Raw genomic sequence first — 24,835 nt, forward strand, 5'->3', positions numbered from 1 at the left:
TCTCAGAGATGGAGAGAGCCTGACTCTGTACCCTGGCCTGGGTTCCTTATGCCCACATGCCTCTAACATCAAGGTTATACCACATTTATTTTGATTTGTTGAATTATGAAGCATTTGCCTCATTATAAGATCTGAAGATCCAATGGAGAAGTGGAGTCCCTTTTCTGAGACCACCCCCCAATCAGCACCACGTTCGGATTAGAAGGTAAATGGTCAGAAACCATGGTCCAGGTTTTCCCCATTGGGATAGGCTTGCTCAGGATTCCAGGAAGACCCGAGCTAAGTGCCTGAGGTCTGGATGAGCCATTTCCACGCCAGGCAATCTTCAGCAACTATCTTAGCTCCTCATAGTTAAAGTGTCCTCAACCTATGGGTAATAATAGTATCAATCTGAGAAGGTTGTTACATTGCTCAAATGAGACTGTAAAAGAAAATCTAGTGCCTGGTGGCTCAGGAATTCTCATCGATGATATTCTAAACAAGAGAATATCCTTAGGCCACTTCTAAATTCAAATCTGTCTAAATGTCATTGACTTGCAGATGGTAGAATCATGTGTTTCTGGGGTTAATTCCCAAGCAAAGGACCCTTCATTGCCTGTGCTGATCATGAGTCACTTGCTGATCATTCAGCTCAGGAGGTGGGACAATACACAAGCGGAGACGAGGCTGAGCCAGAACTGGTTAACGTGTGTACACTCACAATAATTTGCAACAAATTAAAATAAAAAATAAAATAGATCTATTGTTCATCTTTCGTGCTTTCCAACCCCAGAGACTATGTCCTGGAGAACTCTTGAAATGTTACTCGATGTCTCTCAATGGTTAAGCCACTGCCCTGTGACAAACTGCCAGTAGTGGTGGGGCATCAATTCACAGGGAAGGAGAACAAAGATGATGAAAGCTGACCCTTTCAAAACGCCTTCGTGGGGTGCTCATTAGTCACGTTACATCCGCTCTCAATCCACCCTCTGGGCTCCTGTGTCACACTTATTTCCAGATTAATAGCCCAATTAGAAACCTATTGACTAAGGTTGTACTAAAGGCAATGACCCTTCACACTGTAAGCTGGTAAATTCTCCCTTAAAACCCAAGGCAGGTGGCATTGCGTTCCCATTCCTGGACACGCTCTGCCCCCTAGTGCTCAGTCACACACCTCCGCACCAGCAATGGAGCGTCTCCTTTGTTTTTAAAATTTTCCTCCCGGGACAAGAACAGACGGGGCCTGTCACCCCCACACCGCCTCTGCTCCAGCCCCTACCTTCCGACGTGCTGCTCCTGCGTATCGGGTCTGCCGTGTGTCTGAAGTTAAGCTGGCACCGCAACCCTACTCTGCATGGAAAAGTGTTTTTCAGTGGCTTGGCAGGGATAAGATCTCCATGTGGGAAAGGGAAGGAAATGCCTGATCTCTCTGGGGTCTCCTGAGTGAGCCTGGAATAGGGCCACCGGCGGTCACTTGACAGAGCCTGGGCCCTGGTTTTCTCGTCTGCAGGATGCGGGGCTCAGCCTACACAAGAGCATGCTGTTGAACAGTGGGGGCACCTTGGCGCTGTGCTGCAGTCAAAGGGACAGTAGGTGTGGAGACAGGGGACTTGGGTCTACATTCCAGCTCTGGCTGAGGGACCCAGGACTAGAAATTCACCTTCCCATCCTTGAGCTTCTCCGCTTACTAAATGGGAGCAATGGCCTTCCCTGCCAGTCCGCTCATTGTTTTGTAAAGAAAGAAAAAGCTGGTGGCCACGGGTGGAGCAGTGCCCCTGAGCTGGTCCAGGGGTCGTCTGCTTGAAGGTGGGAGGGAGGGATGCCAGGGAGACAGACTTGTGACAAACTGCCAAGTAGTGGTGGGGCATCGATTCACAGGGAAGGAGATCAAAGACGATGAAAGCTGACCCTTTCGAAAAGCATTCGTGGGGGGCTCATTAGTCACGTTACATCCGCTCTCAATCCACCCTCTGGGCTCCTGTGTCACAGGTAGGGTGGAGCCCTCCATCAGAATGAAAAGGTCTCGAGATGGGGAGGTTGTTCCACATTATCCAAGGGCTGGATGGGCCGTGTGGTCCCTTCAAGGGAGGCAAGAGAGGCAGCCATGTGCTGGTGGAAGCGGAGACTGGAGGGATGGGCCATGAGCCAGGGGTGCAGGTGGCCTGGAGAAACCGGGAATGGCAAGGAACGGATTCTCCCCTCCAGCATTCACGGGAACTCCGCTCACCAACACCTTGCTCTCAGTCCTTAAGATCCATCTTAGGTCTTCCGAACGTGTAGATAATACATTTGCTACCTTAAGGGACTCAGTCTGTGGTGATTCGTGGCGGCAGCCCGAGGAAACCAACGGTGAGGGGCATGGGGAGGGTTGGGGGTCATAAGTCTACATTTTCGATGGATTCCTGGCAGGATTCTTACGCACACGACGTGTTGAGGGCTAGAGGTGTAGTGGAAAGGGATCGAGAGTCTGGATTCAGTCTAGCTCTGGTGTCATGATTTATGTGACTTTGACAAAGTCACTTCATTTGGCTGAGCCTCAGTTTCACTATTTATAAACAAAGATTTGCAAGCATGGGGGAGGGGAACCTCTAAGGACTCTTCTGGCTGTATTATTCTGAGAGCTGAAGGGAAAATAGTGACGCTCTTTGAAAAGAGTAAGATCTGCCCAGCGTCGGTCCTGCTAGAATTGCATCTCCCATAAGGAAGGGGTGCTGTTCATTATTGTCACAGCAATTCCTGCGCCAGGTCCTGGGCTAAGCACTTCACTTCTATGAACTCTCATCCACGATTCTCTTGGTACAGCGATCAGTCCAATGTGCAATTAATAATTAAATGCTTTGGGGAGATGATTTCTAGCCAGGAGTCTGATCAATAAGCTAGTAAGCAGGGCCGAGGGGTGGGCACCCTCTTTAGCTAATGAAGGGGGTGACTCCCTGTCTCTGCTATGAAAAGAAAAATGTCACAAACATTACATGCAGCCTGAGGGGTATGGATAGAAGGGGGAAGGGGCTGCTGTTGCCAGGCAACTGGCTCATCACTAATCACGTGCATAAAAGCTCTGGGTCTCCGTTGTCAGCACAGCTAGTGGGCTTCTCCTCCCTCAGCCCACTCCCGACAGCTGGCCTTCTGCACTGGTTCCAGACAGACTCCCAAACAAGTCAAGGTCCCCCTCAGGTCCCCAGGGTTGGCTCTGTTGCTAGAAAGCAAAATGAAAATAAGAGACTCTTGGTGTCCATCCCAGACAAGGGTGGCCTCGCACCCCACTCCACCATGGCATTTGAATAAGCCATCACCCCAGAGGCTCACTAGATTTGAGGAAAATCCTCTCTGACCCCTCCATTCAAGAGAGGCTCTTATTGTTTGCCGTGTGGATGCTGAGCAAACATGTGGGTCCCTGGGCTGGCTTTTGATGTGCTCTGCAAACACTTCTCTCTGGATACAACCAACTGTCCAATTAAGCAAGACTCAGCCCTCTTCCCCCAGGAGATTTGTTGTCTTAAAGAGCCAGGACCCAGTGTGACTGGAGAGTTTACACAGCACATGTCACCCAAAGAAAATGCACCCCCATGAAACCAAGGCCCCAGGGGGCCCATGGCAGAGGGCTGCTTCATCTGAGGCTGCTTCTGGAACACACAGGCTCAGGAAGAGCCCATATTGGGACAAGAGTTCTTATGTTTCCTTCTAAGGTACTGAGGGGCTCTGGAATAGAGGACTACTCGTAGGCTCGTGGGGACAAACACCATGTTTGGGATGCAATGCTGGAGTCATTAAAGGGCTGCCTTCGTTTCTGAAGGTTATTTCAGAGAGAAGTTGACACAGTATTAGCTAAAAATATAGTTAACACCCCAGAATGTGGACTGTGCCAACCTATGTGCCCTCTCAGTTAGAAGGTCGGTGTGGTCCTGCTCTGGCCAAACTCCTAAAGTTGGGAAAGGGGCCAGGTCTTCCTCAGGAATCCCTGAAGGGTTGGTGCTACCCCTGCAGGCCAAAGCAGCTGGTGCTGCTTCTGGGAGTGTTTGATGCAGGGACACAATCCAGTGCCTGTCACTGTCCCCTTCCCTCTCTCTGCTTGGACCACACTGGCCTCCTTGCTCTTTCTCAAAACAACAACAACAACAAACCCAAGAAAACAATTAGGCCTTTGCCCCAGACCCCAACTTCTCCTACCCCAGATATCTGGATGACCTGAGCCTACCTTGACCGTCACCCTGGTTAAAATAAGACACCCCCTCCCACATGTATTCTCTCTCCTTGCTGTTTTAAATTTCTTTAAAGACCTAATCACTTTCTTGCTTGCTTCCTTTCTCTCCACCTGCCTTCCATCTGTCTGACAATCATTTGTCCATGCATATATTTTATTGCCTATTTTATTGACTAGGGCATAAGCTTCATGCAGGTAGGATCTGGTCTCTTTTATTAACCGCTGCATCCCCTGTGCCTGCCACTGGGCCTGTCACCAAGCCAGTCCTCAGTAAGCATTTGCTGAATAGATTGTGATTACTGAGATTCTACCCGGCACCCGGAAGACACGAGGCTCCCTGTTTACAGCTCCATGCCCCCGGCTCCCGAGCCTTTCCTGGATGTGACTGATGGAGTGCCTTTCTGGGGGACCCTTCTGGATAGGTTATGCTTATTCCACCCATAGACACAGCGACATTCCTCCCATCTGTTGTTTTTAAAACAGCGACAGTAGAGTACTTCATATTTCCTCTAAAGCTTTCTTCTTCTTTTTTTCTTTTTCCTGCTGTTCTGGGGATTGAACCCAGGGGTGCTCTACCACTAAGCTATATTCCCAGCCCTTTTCATTTTTTATTTTGAGACAAGGTCTCACTAAGTTGCTGAGGCTGACTTTGAATTTGCAATCCTCCTGTCTCAGCCTCCCAACTTGCTGGGATTGCAGGTGTGTGTTACAAAATTATATATGTAAATGTATATATATAATTATATATAATATATAATAATTTATATATATAATATTTTTGGCTGGGTGCAGTGAACTTTATTGATGGCAGGTGACAGTAGGGCTTCCTAAGCCCCTCCCCTTCTTCAGGGGGTCTGGGAAGGAAATGGGGAGGAGAGAGTCTCAGTTGAGGGACCGAGTTAGGGGCAGGGATTCCCCAGCAGCTGAAGACCTTGCTCTTCCTCTGTGTTCTTGCTGGGTGGTGGCCCAGGGGCTCTGACTCCTTGGAGGTCATGTGGACCAGGAGGTCCGCCACCCTGTTGCTGTAGCCAAATTCATTGCCATACCAGGAAATGAGCAAATGACAAAGTGGTCATTGAGAGCAATGCGAGCCCCAGCATTGAAGGTAGAAGAGTGGGTATCACTGTTAAAGTCGCAGGAGATGACTGGGTCCTCCGAGTCACCCAGGGCGCCCTTGAGGGGACACTCTGGTCCCTGCTTCACCACCTTCTTGATGTCATCGGATTAGGTGGCTTTCTCCAGGCGACAGGCAGATCCACAACTGACATGTTGGGGTGGGCACACGGAAAGCCATGCTAGTGAGCTTCCCATGCAGTGCAGGGATGACCTCGCCCACAGCCTTGGCAGCGCCAGTGGATGCAGGGATGATATTCTGGGCAGCCCCACCGCCATCACACCACAGTTTCCCAGAGGGGCCATCCATGGTCTTGTGAGTGACAGTGAGGACAAGGACTGTGCTCATGAGCCTTCCACAATGCCAAAGTTGCCATGGATGACCCTGGCTGGGGGCTCTTGTAGAGTTGTCATACTTCTCATGGTTCACGCCCGTCACAAACATGGGGGCATCAGCAGGGGCAGAGATGATGGCCCTTTTGACACCGCCCTTCAAATGAGCCCCGGCTTCCTCCATGGCAGTGAGGACGCCAGTGGGCTCCACAGCATCAGCCCATTTGCTGTTGGCGGGATCTCGCTCCTGGAAGATGGAGATGGACTTTCCGTGGATGACAAGCTTCCCATTCCCATCCTGAGTTTGCCACTGGACTGACCTCAGATGGAATCCCTGGAACATGTAGACCAGGCAGTTCAGGTCGGTGCAGAGGTCATTGATGGGGACAATATTTACTGTGCCCAGCTGGAAGCAGCCCTGGTGACCAGGCACCCCATACGGCCAAACCCATTCACTCTGACCTTGACCATCAAGGGTAAGGATTGTGGCTGGCATTGTACAATGACAAGATGTGGCTGTCTCTTGAACAGGGAGGAACAGAGAACCTCACTTTTATATCTCAAAGAACATTTCAGTTTGGTTAAAATAGAGTTTCCTCATTCTTTTCTATAATTCAGTAATATTCCAACGTATGGTAGGTAGACAGCCTCTCATTTTTGTTATAAAAATGTTGTAAATAATATGTATGTATGCATACATACATACACACACATATATGTATATACCTGCATATACATATTTATATACATACATATGTGTGGTGCTGGGGATCAAATCCATAACCTTCTGCCTGCTAGACTAGACTGTCAGTCTACTACCTTGCTAAAACTACCTTGTATACATGTCATATCATACATACACGGCCGTGTAATTAAGTTCCTAGAAGTCAAACTGCAGAGTCTGGGTGTATCTTCTTGCAGTCTGGATAGTTATTGCCAAATTGGTCTCCACAGAAATTGCACTACACTCCCACCAACAATTCAGGAAAGAGCTGGATTCCTCATGTCTTTGCCAAACTCTCTTTTATCTTTGCCAATCTGATAGTTGAAAGTGAAATTGCAGTGTAATTTTATTTTTCATTTTCTTATTGTGAATAGGTTTAATATCTTTCCATCGAAGAGGCATTTGTATTTCCTTTCTTCTGAATTGCCTATTTTTCTATTAGATGGTTTGACTTTTTATAAAAAAAAAATCAATTTATAGGAACTCTGATGTATTAGGAAAATTACTTTTTGGCTGTGATGTGAGTTGCAAATATTTCCCCCTAGGCGTCATTTGTCTTTAGATAAAAACCATTATATGTCTTCAGTCTTATGGCTTTTTCAGTCTAATTTATTCATCTGTGTATGCATGTGCTTGAGACTGTCACTTTTTAATTTGCTTTTTAAACACTTTGTCACACGTCCTTATCCACTGAGCAGTGTTCTTGGAAAGTGCATCTTTTATTAGTTACATTTGAACTTTGCTTCCCAGATGGGGCTTCAGGATACACTCTCAACTTGTGATGAATGGAGGGTTTCCCTTATTTCCTGAAGACCCTCAGGAGATTTGGGAAGCACCCAAGCTCTGATCACCCTCATCCATTTATGTTGGCTCTTATAAATCTCAGTTTCAGGAGTGACACATTTTTGACTCTTTTTCAGGATTCTGGAATGTACCACCTGCTTTAGTCTTTCATCATCTCTCCACTCATTACAGGTACAGAAGGCTAAAGCTGCTGGAAAACATCTGTCACATGGAAAAGGAACCCCTCTCTCATATTCTCATGTCACTTGCCTTGACAGGAACCATTGCCTATCTGCTGTTAACTCTGATGCACCCGCCTGCCCCACATCTGGCCTTCCACCTCCTCGTCATCAGTATCCCTCACCTGTCTCCCCCGTGACCTGCCTTCCATATCCCCCAGTTCCCAGGCAGGCTGTTCCAGGAAGGCTGGCCCTCCCTGCCTTTTCAGTGGGAGTAGATCCAGGTAATGGGACCTGAATGATGGGACACTTGTTTAAAAAAGGTGAATGTATAATTAAAAACACAAAAGTAAATAAAAATTAACAGAATGAGAAAACACATTAAGACAAGTTACAGTCTTCAAGCTGGAAAATACCAGTAATATGAACAAATAACTCAATTGCCTGATGTACGTCTATCGTACTTTTTTCCTTCCTCTTTGGGGTCATTCTCTTTGTTTTTTTCATGGGACAGTGAGTTTGAAATACCATTATCTACAGAGGAAATAGAGACTTGAGGCTGTTTTCTAGCATGGTTGATAGAGTCGAAAAGTTACTTTAGCTTCCCAAGCTGTTACTGGTGATGTCTTGCTAAGACATAGTCCTGTACCTTAGGAAGTGTGACCTACAATTTCACACATAGACTTAACTCGCTACCTGCTTTAATCTACAGGATGGTCATCAGTTTCCCCAGGAATTCAGATATATTCAAATTTGCCCAATTTCCATTGAAAAAGGACAAATGTATAGTATGTTTACATAACATTATCTGATACATTCCTGACAGGAGAACACTTTAGTTCTGACTGTCAATCAAGAATCCAATCACTCATTTTACAATCCTACCTGTCTGAGGATTGGAAGAACTTTTTTTTAAACACACCAGCCTTAGACTCAACTCTGTTCCCCCCACATTTCTGGGGGCAAGCACTGTGGGACATTTCATATCCTGAAGGCCCTCCAGCCCTCCACCTTCATGCCACTGGGCTGGGTGGGCCCCTGCAGGAGGGAATATTCCTAAAACCATCCTATGCCCAGTCAAGCAGCAGTCTTAACAAAACAACTGGAAACCCCATAAACATATTCCATTTATCACAAGTTAAACATGTCAACTCAATTTCTCCTAGCTGGTTCTCAGAACTGCCCATGGTCAGTGAGAGTGAAGGGAAGTTATTTAGTAGACGTTGAAATGGAGACCGATGTGGTCTTACTCACTGGGGTTAATGTATCTCCTAAAGATTTTGCCAGACTGTATGAACACGATGGCCACCTGAGCCTGGGAGGCTCTTGGGTTCTAGAATGCTCTTGGAGCTAAAGCACCACCTGCTTCAAGATAATCCTTTTCTGCTCCTGCTGTCTCCACACTCCCTGAGGTCTAGCCCTCACTCAAAAGAGCTGTCTGTCAGGGCGACTGGGATTTCCAGGGATAGAAACGCAACTAAAACAAGCAGAGGATATACTGGTTCCCGAACTGCTGGCCTCAGGAAGAGCTGGAAGCAGCGGCGGGAACATTTCCAGAACTCTCTTCTCCTCTCCACACCCCAGTGTCCATCCACCTCCACAAGGAGACCCCAACTTCGACTTCACAGGAGGCTTGACCTCTGCCAGCTCCAGACTCAGAGCTCACGGCTTTGCCACTCCCAGAGAAACCCCTCAAAGGACAGATCTGACCCAAAGGCTCGGGGTGCAGGAGCATTCTAGGGAGGCGCTCACACAGACAGCTCCCCTAGTTCCTCCAGAGTGCAGTGGGGACGAAGGAAAGGGCACCGCTGCAGGTAGAACTGCCTCCTCCCTGAAAGACATTCATGTTCTAATCCCGCATCTGAGACCATGTGACCTTATAGGCAAGAGGACTTGGCAAATGTGATAGGTTAAAGAAAGGGGGAAAATATTCTGGATTATCTAAATGGTCCAATGTAATCACAAGGATCCTCACAGAAAAGAGGCAGAAGAATCAGAGACAGAGAAGGAAACATCATGACAGGAAGCAGGTCGGAGTCACGTCGGGCCTCGAGCCAAGGAACGCGGGAGCCTCTAGAAGCTGGAAGCGGCACAGGAACAGATGGCTCCTCCCTCCAGCCTCTGGGACTGCAGCCCCGCCAGCACGTGATTTTAGAACATCCAGAACTGTAAGAAAATGAACTTGTGCTGTCTACATTGGCACGTAGTGACAACTGGTTATGACAGCAATAGGAAACTCACACAGGGGCTAAGCAGGTGACAAAACGCAAGCCACCGTCCCTTCTCTCTCCTTCCTTGTCCTGTTCATCTGCTATGGGCTGAATTGTCTTCCCGTCATTCCTGTGTTGAAGTCCTAACCTCCAGGACCTCAGAATGGGACTATATTTAGAGCGTCATTCAAGAGGTAATTAAGATAAAATGAGGCCATATGGGGTGTCCCTAGTCCAATGTGACTGGTGTCCTTGTTTAAAAAAAAAAAGATTAGGAAATAGACTGCTACAGAGGGAAGACAGTGTGAGGACAAGACAAGCAGGTAGGCAGGTGGCCCTCTACAAGCCGAGGAGCGCGGCCTTGGAAGAAACCAACTCTGCAGATGTCCTGGTCTCCGACTCCAGCCTCCAGAACTGGGAGGCAGTGGCTTCTGCGGCCCTGGTCTGTGGCACTGTCACGGCAGCCCTAGCAGACCAAGATATCCGCTTTCAAGGCAGAGGTGAAACTCCACCTCTCTTCTCAAGCTGCCCTTGGGTGGCCCAGTTCACACAGCACCTATTGTCCTAGAGTACCTGATGGTCAGGAGTCACCACAGTTAGCTGGGATGGCCAGGCCAGAAGCCTGCAGGGCAGGAAGCAAAGTGCTGAAGGGCAAGGAAGAGTGTTTGCAAATTCAACACAAGTGCCACACAATGCGCTCCCTCCCGGGCCCCTGCCTGGTCCATTTGTCCACCTTTGACTGAGGATGGATATAAGAAGCATTCCTCTTTCTTTCTGAGTATACTATGGAGAAAAGCGACGGTGCAGGGGTGAGAGGCACCAGCCTTTGTCCTCCATATGCAGGAGCCTGTGCGGAGAGGTGACGAAGTGAGCCAGAAGGAGCCAGACCTGCCCCATGCCAAGGGGCAGCTGCTGCTTGGCTCCAGCCAACTGTCCCCAGAGGCGAGTACAGACCTGGGCCTGCCAGAGTCCTCCAGGTTTTTGTTTTTTGTTTAGTTTTGTTTTTTTTTTTAAATAACTAGAAATCTAGATTAAAAGAAGAAGAAAACATGAAGTGTGATTTGTAAACACTAGCAAAGAATTTAAAAAAAATTAAAAACCTGCTGGCTACATCACACCCACTAGGATGGCTAGTACCAAAAGAGAAAAAGACCCATAAAAGATAATGAGTGTTGGCAGGGTCGTGACTCAGTGGGGAACGTCACTACTGGTGGGAAGACACAATGGTACCTCCACTGCGGAAAATCATGTATCAGCTCCTCAAAGAACTAAAAATGAAGTTAATGTGTGATCCAGCCACTTCAGTTCTGGGCATAGACCCCGAAGAATTAAAAACAGGGTCTTGAAAAGATGTCCGTGCACCACGTTCACAGCAGCGGCAGTTACAAGAGCTAAAAACATGACAGCAATTCAAGAGTCCATGCACAGGCCATCAGAGCAGCAAGGTGACACAGAGGCCGATGGAAGAGACTGACGGGCGCCAGTGCGGGGACGGACCTGGAGGACGTGGTGCTAACCGAGATGTCCGTCACCGGAAGGTGAACACTGATTCCTGGTGCACAGGAGCTCGGAGGGTGGGACTCTCAGAACCACCGGCTGTAGCTTGAGGCTGCGGGGCGCTGGGCCAGCGTCAGCGCAGGAGGGTCGCAGTCTCAGTTCTGCAGGATGAAGACGTTCTGGAGATGGGCGGCGGTGACGATGGGTACAGTGACATGAATGCACCTAAGGCCACTGAGCTAGATGCTTAAAAATGGCTGAAGAGTGTGTTTGATGTTACATGTGTTCTACCAAACTTTTTAAAAATTGGCAAAGACGGCCAAGCCCTGCTGGCTAGAATCCTTGCTGCCAGACAAGGTGCAGTCGGGGGCGAGGTTCAACCCGCCGGCGGCCACCGCAGCTCCGTGGGTTCGCGTCTTCTGTACCCAACCAGAAGGGAAGGTCCATGCAGCAGGCACTGCGTGTAACCCTTGGTCGTCTTTCGGGTCTGCAGCTCAGAGCTCTGCAGGGGGCAGATCACAGGCACCCTGCCCGATGCTGGATAGTAGACATATACTCACACACACGCTCACACACGCATTCACAATGCCTCACACACACTCAGAACTAGTTATTAGAAACCGCCACGTGTCCCGCAGAGCTGCGACCAGAGCGGGCTGCGTGGCAACAGGTCAGGAGTGAGCAAGCACCGACAGACATCCGCCCTGAGGAGAAGAGACCGCCCAGGAGAGGAGGCTGAGGAAGGCAGGGAGGGCAGGAGAGTGGGCCTCCAAGCCTGTGGGGAGGCCGGCCTTCTCCCAGGGGTAAAGGACGTCGCTGGAGGCTCTTCAGCAGAGACAAGACTGGATTCAATCTTGAGACAAAGCACAAAAACCAGTGCCAGGAAGGCCCCAACACACTCAGGGAGAAAGTAAGGCCCCTCGGCAATGGCTCTCCAGGGCTCCCCTGCCTGAGCCTAAGAACGAGGAGGCTGGGACGTGGGAAGACCTGGGCGATGACTGGAATGTGCTCCCCACGCAGAGCAGGTGCTGTGCGTCTGTGAGTGCCGCTTGGGGTGATCCTAGGTGGGCTGGGCAAGCTGACCGTCCACTGGTTCAAGCGGGTTTCCTTCCTGGCCCCACTTCCCTAAGCAGTTCCAGCCTGAGGCCCAGGTGTTCCCTGGAGGCACCTGGAGGAGTTGAGAACTCTGTCTTTAAAGATCCAGATGCAGACGCGGTACCAAGCGCTCAGTAACCCATGGCAACCCCTAGAGGCTGCTCTAACCTCAGCAATGAGGAGCACCACACCCAGGGAGCCTGCAGGCTCCCCAGACAGAAATGGCCAAGCTTGGCGGCCAGAGGCCCAGGCCAGGAAGGGTCTAGAGTTCAGTCAACGCTCATGGGGACAGAGTCTGAAGGGGGAGGTGCCCACGCCCCTAGCGCCCTTCCCTGAGGCAGGGAAGAAGCCCAGTTGGAAGAAATGATAGGAACAAAAGAGGGCATTTCTCCAGTGGCCAATATCCATGGAACACTTACTGTGTTTCTCTGTTTGCCCGACGGCGGCTCTTCAACTCTGAGATCTGAAACCATTCGTTTAGAAAAACCTAACCAGCCATAATTAGTAAGCCTATCCAGGCTCTGTTATCAGAAGAGCCATGTTTGGGACAGTTTGGGAAAGGATGGAGGGAGGTGGAGGACAATTATCTGTGGGGTCCAGTGATAATGAGCTGGCGGATTCGGGGTGACTGGTCCCAGGGATTTGTTCTTGGTGATATGAGCTAAATTCTCCATTACCGATCGCGATGCTTTGTAATCATGCCAGGATGCTTCGGGATCATCATCACAAACCTGAGTCCATCAGCACTTCCAGATGGGGATGTGGATACTTCCAAAGGGACCTGCGCTCTGCCCTGTCCCCCTCGGCCTCCAGGACCCCGGGTCTCCCTCTGCTCTGATCTCATCTTTCTGCCTGTCTGTGGGTGGCACAACAGGGATTCTTTCTGGTGATTCCCTAAGTGACCAACAGCAGTCACTTAAACTCATACGACTTCCAGACAAGTCCCCAGCCCCGCTTCCAACCAGGTCACCTCTCCTACATCTCCGGATGGTCCGTGGACCTCAGCCAGGAGATGCCATGCTCTGTGCATGACGTGGGTCTTACAGGCACCCACGGAGAGCTGAGAGCAGGTCACCTAGCGGCACCCTGAAAGCAGAGAGCCCGGATGAGAGGGAGGCCAAGGATGCTCCAGTTCAATGGGCGCCTACATTTTGGAAATGGGGGCTCCCATCTTTCTCAAGCCTTACGGGCTGCATATCCTGCCCCCCTCTACTCTCAAGCCACTCTGGGTTCTACCCCTCCCGGCCCACCATTCTCAGGCTCAGGGACCTCCTGAGCGCTCGACCAAACTGGTCTACTTGCTGCCTCCTGGCCATGCAGTCCTGCCTCCGCCTGCCGCTGCCCAACATGGGGCTGGACGTTGGGCAGAGGCCTATTCGATGCGGCCGTTTTGACCTGGGGGATGTTTGGTTTGATCATTTTAAAACACCCTCCACAAAATTTCTCAAAAAGCTGTTTCATATTAAAAATTAAAAGTAGTACCCAGTGAAAGAGACGAGGGAGGGTTTGCAGAGAGAGATGGGCATGGTATCTGTTGAACACATTCCCACTATAAAAGAGCCACTTAGTAACTTGGATTTCCCCAGCTATCTAAAAACATCCCTGACACCGAAATAGCAGCTTCAAGAGCACTCTGTCAACGTGTCATAAAGTTGCTCACACGGTTTTCTCCCTCTTGCTGCTCCGCTTCGATGCGGAGCGCGGTATGATGCGATTCTGGCACTGATGCACCCTCTCCACGGGCTGAGGGAGATGCAGCTTTCCTCCATCTTCCTGTCGCCCTCCTTAGCACTTTGGCTTTTAGCTCTCACTCCAGTTACCTTGTGGTTACAAGGTGGCTGCCACAGTTCCAGGCATTACATCCTCATACAAGGCAGGAAGAAAGGGAAAGGGGCAATAAGTGATGGTTACTACTGCTCTGGGAAAAACTGAACCAGGACCCACATATTTCCAATTGTGATGAAAATTCTGAGACATATTTTGAAGGTAGAATCGACAAAACATAGTGACAACGCCGAGGGAGGGGGCTCTGAGGTTTCCAGCTTGGCTGACTTGGTAGGTTATGGTGAGGTGCTGCCTTTCATAGAAATCAAATACAGAGAGAACAGATTTGGCAAAGGGGAAAACAAGGACCTCGATGATTTAGTCTGAGGTGCTGTAGGGATATCAATATACAGATATGGTAGATAAATAAAAAATATGAAGCTACAGCTCATAGCTACGTAACTACCAAATTGTGCTAGTATTTGTCTCCCTGTAACAGCTGAATGCACGGAGAGTGTGAAGAAAGGAGAAGGAGAGGCTGGTCGCAGTGGTGCATGCCGGCAATCCTAGCAACTCAGGAGGCCGAGGCAGGAGGATCACAAGTTGGAGGCCATTCTCGGCAACTTAGTGAGACCCCGTTTCAAATTTTTAAAATAAAATAAATAAAAAGGACTGGTGAAGTACCCCTGGGTTTGCTCCCCCATGCCACAAAGATACATAAATAAATAATAAGACGGAATAAAGATAAGGGAGCCACTTAACTCTGCCGAGGGGAGAAGGAAAGGAAATACCTAAGGGAAAACAGAATTTCAAAGAGCAGGAAGAGGTCTGTGGTATTGACTGATCTAGAAATCGAGTAATTCCAGGGCTGGGAAATAGATGCTTCAGTTTGGACAATGAGGTAATTGATGATCTCACTGGGTGGGAGGCACTGTTCTAGTTTATTGCGGTTTGAGAAGTCTAAGGAAATAAGGAAGTGGAGACATTCAGGAAACATGCCGGGAAGGGTGTTATGTGACCCAGTTCTGGCCTATAGGTCACGGGTTGGTCTTGTTGGAGGCCTTCCACAAGAGATTTTCTTTTCTTTTTTTTTTTCACATAAGGGAGTTTATTAAGCAAACAGAGTGTCTCCCTTCAGGGTAAGAGAGAAAATGAGAGGAAAAGAAAGGGAAAGAGAAAGGGCACGTGCAAGAAAGAGTGTGAAAGCAAGGAGGATAGAGAAAGTGAGTCAGGGGGAGAGAAAAGCAAAAGAGAAAAGATGGCGGTGAAGCTATCTTTAAGAATCCTGCAGGGCTAACAGGGGACCAGTCACGGAGAAGGATACTTGCAAGCTGACTGATGAACCAATAGCTAGCTAGGATGTTCACAGATTGACAAGTGGTTGGGAGGCGGGGAAATGGCTGCATTGGAAAGGGCGGAGAGAGCAGCTTTATACATTATATTACATCCCCCGTTTCTGTTTTTGTAAGAAAATCTTTTGTTCTCCAGTTCTTTCCCGCCTTATCTCTCCTTCCTGCCTAAGTGACGGGGGCTGGTTTTGCAGGTGAGATGTAAAAAGTCCAGTCTTCAACTTGCAAACTTCCAGAGGCAGATGGTTTTCATGGACTTCATTTCCTTGATTTGACTGATCCCCTGTGCCTGTCCCCAATTCTGATTTCATTCACCCCTCTAATTTTAGGAACTCCTTTACTCCTGTAGGGAAAGAGGGACGATGACCGATCTGGCTTCTTCGAGCTGGAAGGGGGTAGTGTAGGGCAAGAAGTTTGGAGTTCCCTTTTTAGAAATCGGGTTAATCGAGGGGTCCATGGTAGACGTCTGGTTGGGGAAGAGCAGGTTGTAAAGGCATCTGGGGATGGGTGCTTCTATGAGAGAAGAACAAGAAGACATGAGTACTGAAATGAGATTAATACAATATAAATGTTGCGGAATCTGGAACACACCAATGAATATCATAAAGATGACAGAAGTCAATAATTCCTCACCAGGGGGTGGAAGAACTGAGAAGTTGTTCCCATAACAAGGCCTAGCAAAGGCTGGAGAGGACAAGGCCTTTATTTGGGAACTTTAACATTGTCTAGGTTATCAGGAATGTAAACACAACATTTAGTAGAGATACTAACAATCATAGATTAAGACTACCTGTGTCTGTAGGCCTGAAACTGACTAAAACTTCTGACTCTGTCAGTTTCTCTTGATAGTTATCAGGCACATTTGCCTAAGAATCTCTCTTTTGTAGCTTTTAGTCTTTATTCTAGTGGACTAACACAAGTGTATATCTTAAGTTACATTTAACTATTATTTCTTTTAAACACCCAAGAATGGCTATATTTTGGTTTTAACTGTTTTGCTACGTGTTTAAGATTAAGCTGGTCAAAGTGACCTGTTCCTGTCTGTTAAAGAGTCAGCTGAGTTCCCACAGGGGTCACTCATAGAGAACTTAAGAGCAACTTCTTAGCTCCATTAGTGCCATTGGTTAGGCAGGGTCTCCTCAATGAGGTGGCTTCCCTTGGAAGCATTAGGGGTGTCTCCCTTTTTTCCATGACCCTCCTCTGCAGCAGGTGTACTGAGTGGCTTTTCATTCTCTAGTGGCCTCATCAATCTCCTTGCTCAGGAGGTTGTGTGACCCACCCAGAGTTGCGAGCTCCTTGGAGAAGTCCTCTTGTTCCCTGGGTTCAGGCTGACTTTGAGGGCAAGACGCAAATATAGACTTTTCTTGACCTCTGTATTTAATCTCAATCTCTAAGTTTGATCTTAACCATCAAGCAACCCAGTCTCACTAGTCATAAAGTATCAAACTTTTGAACACAACTTTAAATGAGTTAAAGTCTGGCTTACTTTGGAGCCATTCTAATGTGCAGCAGAGTTGTGAGGCAAAGCCTTATCTCAGGTAAGGCAGGGCTTTTCCTAAAGCTAATTTTTTCCTCTTTTGCCATGACAAGCATGACCAAATTCTCAAGTTCAGTGAGGGGCAAAGAAATATTAGAAAATAAAGATTTATAAACACACATTTTGAAGATTAAGCTGAGATCAGATGGAACTCTGTTCTCTAATGGAAATGCAGATCTAAAGAGTTATGTCAGCAACCTTTATATATGTAGTAAGCATTAAAGAAAAGCTGAGAGAGCTTTTAACTGTCCTCTCAATAACTTTTAGAAATACATTTAACAAATTTTGTATATACCCTAATGATGACAGGTCCTATAATAGAACATTAAATGATAGGGTTACCATTATAGACAAGTTTAATTTAGAGAAGAGCAGCTTGATAAATTTTCTGCTTTAAAGGCTTGTACACCTGGAAAATATGAACACATTTAATATACAAAGAATAATGTTTTTAAGTATGTTACTCTGTGGAATAACTTTGTAAATTAATCAGATGTCTCTAACAAACACATTTGAGTAATCCCATACATTCAACTCTAATTCACTCATCTTATGGTAAAAAACCCAAGATATCAGACAAGTGTACCAACAGTATTTGCCGTCTCTTTCCTGTTGAAGAAAAGTCCTAGAAAAATTGATGTTAGACATTTTATAAACATCAACATTTTATTAGTTTGAACACCTACAGACTTGTGAGTTAATTTTAAAGACATTTTACTTCTATTACTTTACCCAATTTAAATTGAACCTTTTTAAATCACGTGAATTAAAAGTATTTCGATCCATTTTTTAAATTTTAATTTTTATGCGTGTTTATATTTAACACAAAAGCAATGGCCTTGTAATGTTTATCTCCATTGCAATGTAACAGATGTTCAAAAATAGCTCTAGGGTTGGATAAAAAGAACTGATCAAAAATCATTAACCTAGGTATATAGGATCAAAATTGTGAGCTCAAAAATATAGCATTTAAGAAAAACAAAAGTCCTAGAAGAAAAATGATAATGGCCATTAATTATAGCATGAGAAAATGAGAAAGAGAAGGGCAGAGAGAAAAGATGAGGAGAGATAAAGTGATCTATGTTGCAGCCCAGGAAAAATTTAAAATGGACACTTTTTTCCTTTTCTTGGGTTTGAGACTGGTCTCCCACTGAGCCTTCCTCCATTTACATTTCAGTGTAAGCCTTGACTGAGATCGGAAAGCAGCTAACAGGTTAGTAATCATTTCAGGTTTGGATGCAAAAAATTGTGAAACAATCTCCCACTACTTGTGGGGAATGGGGCTGCTATATCATACTCCTTACTGGGACATGCCACTGATGTGGGCTGGTTACTCCCTCCACACCAGCGTATGTGGAACCTCTTGGCAGGGGGACTAGGTGGGCTGGACCAGGGAATGGAAGCAGAAACAGCTGAGTGGAAGTTGGAGGAGGAGGAGGGATTAAGAGGGGAAGAAGAAGGAGGCATTCGAGTTTGCAGGAAGAGCAGAGAAGCGCAAGAAAGAAGAGACTTGAAGATAAGGAATCCCTTTCCGTCTGCGCGCTCGCTCACGGAAGCTGTGTGCCATTACACAAGCGGATTTTGATGGTTTTAAGCTGGGGGTCGGGCAAAGGGTTCCCAGGGTTGAATCTGCCAGATTGGAGGACCCAGGTCCCATGGTGGAGACTGATACAGCCGAGTCTATGGCCAGGGCGTATGCGGCCATTTTGGATTGATTATCTAAAGGGCACTGTGGCCAGATATAAGCCGGGAGTCAGGTGAAGGGTTGAATCTTCCAGAATGGAGGACCCAGATCCCATGGTGGAGACTAATACAGCCGAGTCTTTGGCCAGGGTGTCCCGAGGCCAGAGTAGTTGAGACGAGAAGGCGGCACATAGATGGTGTCGTCACACATCCATGTGTGCCAGACAAGAGCCGAGAAGAGTTGAGGACCTGACATCAGGGTTTTCGAGTACAAGTGCGCGAGTGTGAGATGAGCCTCAACCCTGAGAGAATCTCCACCACAAAATCAGGAATCCACCCGGCAGATAAGACCGACTAAGGGGCCAGCCGTAACTATAAAAGCTGTGGCTGGGGTACCCCCACCCCTCAGCCGCCTCTAGAGCCCTGGACACTCAGCGGTCGCTTCTCAGGTCAGCAGAGGTGTGCTTAAGTGGTCTAGAGTGGGGACCCGTCTAAGGGAACTCACCAATCTGAAGTCCCGTGCTGCATGAAAAAGCTGAGCGTCCAGGTGAATGGAAGATGGGGCCTTGTCTGGGGGGCACTGGGGCTCAGAGGGGGGCCCACTTGCTTAAGAGACAGTGGAAGGACCCATCCAAGTCACGGCACCAATGTAAGGAATCGCACGGAAACCACATCAGACACAGGAAATCACATAAGGGAGTTTATTAAGCAAACAGTGTCTCCCTGCAGGGTAAGAGAGAAAATGAGGCAAAGAAAGGGAAAGAGAGAGGGCACGTGCAAGAAAGAGTGTGAAAAGTGAGGAGGAGAAAGAAAGTGAGTCAGGGGGAGAGAAAAGCAAGAGAGAAAAGTGAGATTTTCTTCTCTCTAAAAGGCAAGGCTTGAGGAGAGCCTGCAACTCCCTGTTTTTCTGGGTGAGGATGTGATGCCTGGATCTGGGGCAGCCATTTTGTGGCCAGGAGGGGAGAGATGGGTGTGCTGAGGTTGGCAGAGCACAAGGATGGCCCTTGGCACTTACTGAGCTAAGGAACCAGTCCTACAACCACATACCTCCCAGTTTCTTTTCAGGTAAGAAACACAAATCCCTGTTGCTTAGGTCACATTTACTTTACTTGGAAGTGGTCCACTGAGCACCTCACTCCTGAGGTGAAGGGTAACAGTGAACTGTACTGTTGTTGCCATCATCTCTGGAGATTGCTCAGGGTACACTTCCCTACTCCCAGGTGGCAGCTCTGCCGGGTTCATGGCTTCGTCCTCACCCTAGGTAACAGACAGTCTGAAGCCACTTTCAACAGGAAAAAAAAAAAAAAAAAAAAAACCCACTAAGATGAATAAAAACCCTGAACAAATTTCCCATCATCCCCAGGCCTGCATCAGGCCCAAAAGCCTGAAGTAGAAAGGGGCTACCTTCTTCTCTGCTCTGCCCCCGCTCCTCCTCCTTCCATTCTTCCACCTAACTCTTTTTCCTACCAGCCTGCTGGGTGTTTCACCCCTGGGGGTCGGGATGTTGGGATGGCGAATGTCAAAGTGATGGGCAGGGTCTTTCTTGAGTGGGGGCTGCTGAACATTGGCATCGGTGCCCTGGTGCCAGTGGACGTGGAAACTGACTGAGAGGCTTCTGCAGGTTCTCAGGAGATGGCTGCCCGCAGATTCCTCCCTTACTGCAGGTCTGCCCCTGCACTGGGGGACAGGGGTGTTGTGTCCACCCCAACACCCTCCTGCTGGGGTTCCCCCTCCGTTCAGCTACACCCCACCCCACTGGGCATGATCCGACTCACCCCATGCAGTCTTCTCTCCTGGGTGGCCCATGCCAGCCCAGCAGAACACATGCAGCACCTTTGAGACTGTCCCCAACACAGGCCGCCTCTGTCCCTTTGTTTGGCAGCCACACATGGCTCCAGCTTTTTCACGTGCTAACCCAGGAGCTCCCCTCAAAGGCCCGTCTCAGCCCTGCTTCACGGTAAGGGCAGGAGGACCCCATCCCTGCCTCCTCAGCAGAAATCCACAGACAGAAACTCAAGAATGCCTCCTCTCCCCTCTTCTAATCCTTTTAGGCTCTTATTTTATTTTCTGGGGTGCTGGGAATTGAACTCAGGGCCTCGCACATGCCAGGCCAACGCTCTCCCTCTAAGCTTCTCTCACGGCCCCTTTATGTTCTTGAAGAGGGCGAGGGATTCACGGACCCAGGGGAGGTGTCACTCACCTGCTGGACGTTCTACCTGCGATGACTTTGCTTCAGAATTTTCTCTTTTGTATTCTGGAGTCTTGCTCCAAACTTGGATTTAACCACCCACCTTTCAAATGCCTCTCAGTGAGAAAAACAAATCTCTATTGTTTCAGCAAATTTTAGCTCAACAGTCTATTACCAGCCATGGAAAATGGCTGAACCGCTTCACCACGCCAAGCTGTGCTTTGTGACTCCCCTGGCACAGGAAGGCCAGAGCCGATCAGAATGGCAGTCATCCAAAAACAGGAGATTATCCAAATGAAACATGTATTCAGTGATGGGAAGCATGCAGCCACTGATGATGATACTTTGGAAGAACCCAGGGACAGGAACATTTTTAAGATGCTCATGTTTTGTTAAGTATATGCACGCAAAAAGACTCAAAGGTAACACATCAGAAAGGTAAAGGTCCAAGTGGGCTAAGAAATGGAACCCTCGAATGTTGCATATGCACAGAAAACAGCTGGAAGGGTACACAAGACACAGACACCGCACAGATGTGGCGTGTGCAGAGGGGTCCGTTTTTCGACCATGGGCCTGTATTCCTTTTTCAATAGACACTAGCTGCTTGTTGGTTTCTTTTGTCTGCTTGTTTGAAACTTTTGGAGAGAAAAGGATCATGGTTTTCTTTAGGTAGAAGAATTAATGGAGATTTTTGTTTCTTTACCCCTTTATACATCCCAAAATATCTCCAAGTCATTTGGTAGTACTAAAATAATAGAAAAAAATTCACAAGAAAATGGCTCTATCCACCCAACCCTGCTCCCTTCCTGAACGGTTTAGTTCTAAAGTCATCAATGGTTAGTGGGGCAGAGCAAGCTGGGACCTGTGGGGGAGGGATGGGTGGCCTGCAGGAATGACAAGGGAGGGAATCAGCCCAGCAGGGCGAGGAGGCGGGAGAGGAGGCGGTCCATGCACTGGGCCACCCAGCCAGGGTGTCGGAGACCCCAACAGGTTGGGGGGGGTGACCCTGTAGAGCGGCAGTCTGGGGTTGGGTGTTTGCACCCAAATACCACCACCAGGAACAGATGTGGACATCAAAGATGTGACATTCTATACTCAGGGGGCTGAGCAAATGTGTAAATAGATGGCCCCCAACTTAAGATGGTTCCACGTACACTTTTTTGACTCGACAATGGTGTGAAAGAGATATATATTCAGTAGACACAATACTTGAAAGTTTAGATTTGGATCTTTCCCTGGGCTGGTGGCATGTGGTATGACATTTCCAATGCTGGACAGCAGTGGCGAACCACAGCTCTCGGTCACCCACGCCATCTCCAGGGGAACTCACCTGAATTCTACAGCGTGCTGTGCCGCTCAGCACAGCGTTCAGTGGTTTTGGGGTATTAAAATGCATTTCGACGTATGACAGTTTCAACTTGGGGATGGGATTATCAGGATATGACCCCACGTGAGCCAAGAAGCCATTTGCATCCCCCAGACAGCAGAAGTCAGTGTTTGGGCTGTGGAGAAAGGAGTTACAGATCTGGACAGAGAGAAAACCTGCATAAACTCAGAGGTGCTGGTTGGCAGCAGAGGTATCAGTTTATACTCATGGCTTTCAACATACAGACTGGCGCAGAAATAAGCATCGATTTAAATGTGTATTTATATGAATATATGTATAAACATAGGATAAAGATGTCATCTCAGCCACTTCCAGCTGCTACAAAAAAATATTATAGATTGTGTGACTTAAACAACACTTCTTTTCCCTTTTGCCGTGCTGAGGAATCAAACCCAGGGCCTTGCACATGCTAGGCAAGCGCTCCAAGAGCCCCACTCCTGCCCAACAGTAGATAGTTCCTTCCCACAGCTCTGGAGGCTGGGAGGTCCAAGACCCAAGGCGCTGGCTAATGTGGTTCCTGGAATGTAGATGGCCATCTACTCGGAGAGAAAGGGAGGGCTCTGGTTTCTCTTCCTCTTCTTAGAAGGCTATGAATTCCATCAGGAATTCCCTACCCTAAGGCCCCGCTTTACCATTAATTACCTACCAAATGCCCCATCTCCCAGGATCACCGCACTGGGGGGAAGGGCTCCAACATATGAATTTTAGGGGGACACTTCCAGTCTCTAACAGATGTGTACTATGTACCAGTATCATTGTCCCCGGCTGCTGGGAGGACCCAGGAGTTCCTTCTGGGGTATTCCAACAGAAGGAGCACAGCTAGCACCAGACCTTCACTTTGCAAGACTGCTTTTCACTGAAAAGAACGCGCTCCTGCAGGAATTGCCAGCTCCAGGTCTGGGGCGGGGAAAGTCATGAGCCTGGAACACCTTGTGCCAAAAAATGATCAAGGATCATTTGATCGTGAGGATGCGTCCAAAGGTCACCAAAGACTGCTTGAGTGAGTTCCTACTGGGCACACAGGGAAGAGCTGTCATTAAAACGAATAGAAATCTTGGATCGTGACCCTTTGAATAAAACAGGAAACCACGAGTCCATACGGACACCAGTAAATAAGTGAACAGGTTCAGGGGAGGAGGAGGAAAGGGAGGTCCAGAGGACCTCTCACAGACTTCTGCCTGGGAAAGAGGCTTTACAGTAAGGGTGCTGGTGACGCCATCCTCTTTGAGTGACCAAAGCAAACTGTCAGCGGGACAGATGAGCTTGTGCTGCATCTGATGAGACACAGTGGGAAGACGGCGTCACTTCTCTGATTCTGGCCCAAGATGGCTAACTTGAATTAATCACAGAGAAACATCAGATTGCTGGGCATTATACACCATAACTGGCCTATAAGTTCAAAAGTGACCGTGTCCTGACAGTCAAGGCAAGAGGGAACTGTCCAGATAGAAGGAGGCAACAGAGACAACTAAATGCAAGTAGTTCTGAACAGGATTCTTTTGTTGCACAGGACAATCTCAGGACAACCAATGAAACCCGAAGGTAGTCTGAGAGCGGGTGTCAGTAAGATATGTCTATTTAATTTCCTGATTCTGATGGCTGCATTGTGGTTATGTAGGAGACTGTTTTTATTTTTAGGAATGATACTGAAGTATTTATAGATTGGGCATCAGATTGGCAATTTACTCCCCAAAGGTTCAGGAAAAATATAATTCTTTGCATTGACTATCCACATTTTCCCTAAGTTTGTGATCATTTAAAAATTTTAAAAATCTGAAAAACCAATAAATTTCATTTACATATATAAATCAAACAGCCCTAAATAAGAGCACATGTGATCACACATTACATATTTCTTTTGTTTATGCATTAATGGTGTCTAAGTATATGCTCTAGGTCAATTACAGTCCTGGCACCTGGGAACCGATCTAGACTTCCTTGTGCCAAACGGGAGGTGTCAAGCCCTGAAGTTCCAAAGAGGCTCCAAGGAAAGCCAGACCAGGAGAGCCACATGACAGCAGCCGGAGGCCACGCCCTTCTCCATAACATCTGGCCATCCTATTCCGAGATAATGGCTTCCAAAATTCAGAAATTCACAATTTCTAACATTCTCTCCCATTGCTCCTAGGACTCATTGAAATCCCATACATGATCCTATTTCAGGACCCCCAACACACGTCACAGACTGGCTGGTGTCCCTGGACGTGGCCCGATGGTTTGAAGGGGAGGCTCTGGTCCCAGCTCCACCATCTCTGTACCTCTGGTCTTCAAGCACACAAGGGGAAGTGCCAGGTGGCTGGGGACGAAGTGAGGTAACAGGGAAGACCTCAAAGTGGGAGGCCCGGCACATGACATGTCCTGCCAGTAGGAACTGTTTCTTATCACTTCAAAGTTCTTCGTAACCATGCCTCCTTGTTTTGATTCCAGAAATGTGGTCACTGTTCTGATAAAAGTGACAAGTAGCAGGGTAACCGTAGTTACCAATGATGTGCTGTATATTTCAAAACAGATACAAGAGAGGATTTTGAATGTTCTATGAAGAAATGCTACTCGAGATGAACTAATTCCCCTGATTTGATCACTGCACAACATACACGTGTATGAAAATATCACATTCTACCCCATAAATATGTGCAATCATGTATCAACAAAAAAATAAAATCAAACCTAGAAAGAGAAAAGCACCAGAGCCAGTCTGGGTTGGGCTCTGAGGTGTCTCTTCCTTTTCTATTTTTAGCCGGGGTGGACCTTGAGCTTGTGTTATGAGACCTGCTTATGTCCTCAGAGTTCCTTCTGGTGTGGGTGAGGGAGAG

At 47.8% G+C, this 24,835-nt stretch overlaps 1 pseudogene; it reads right to left on the reverse strand.

Moving 5' to 3' along the window:
- LOC124982959 (glyceraldehyde-3-phosphate dehydrogenase-like) overlaps window positions 1-6,097 on the reverse strand; it is a 31,208-nt pseudogene extending 25,111 nt beyond the window's left edge.
- Between the last annotated feature and the right edge of the window lie 18,738 nt (window positions 6,098-24,835).

Source organism: Sciurus carolinensis, chromosome 4 (assembly GCF_902686445.1).
Source record: "Sciurus carolinensis chromosome 4, mSciCar1.2, whole genome shotgun sequence".
In the NCBI taxonomy this organism is placed as follows: Eukaryota; Metazoa; Chordata; class Mammalia; order Rodentia; family Sciuridae; genus Sciurus; species Sciurus carolinensis.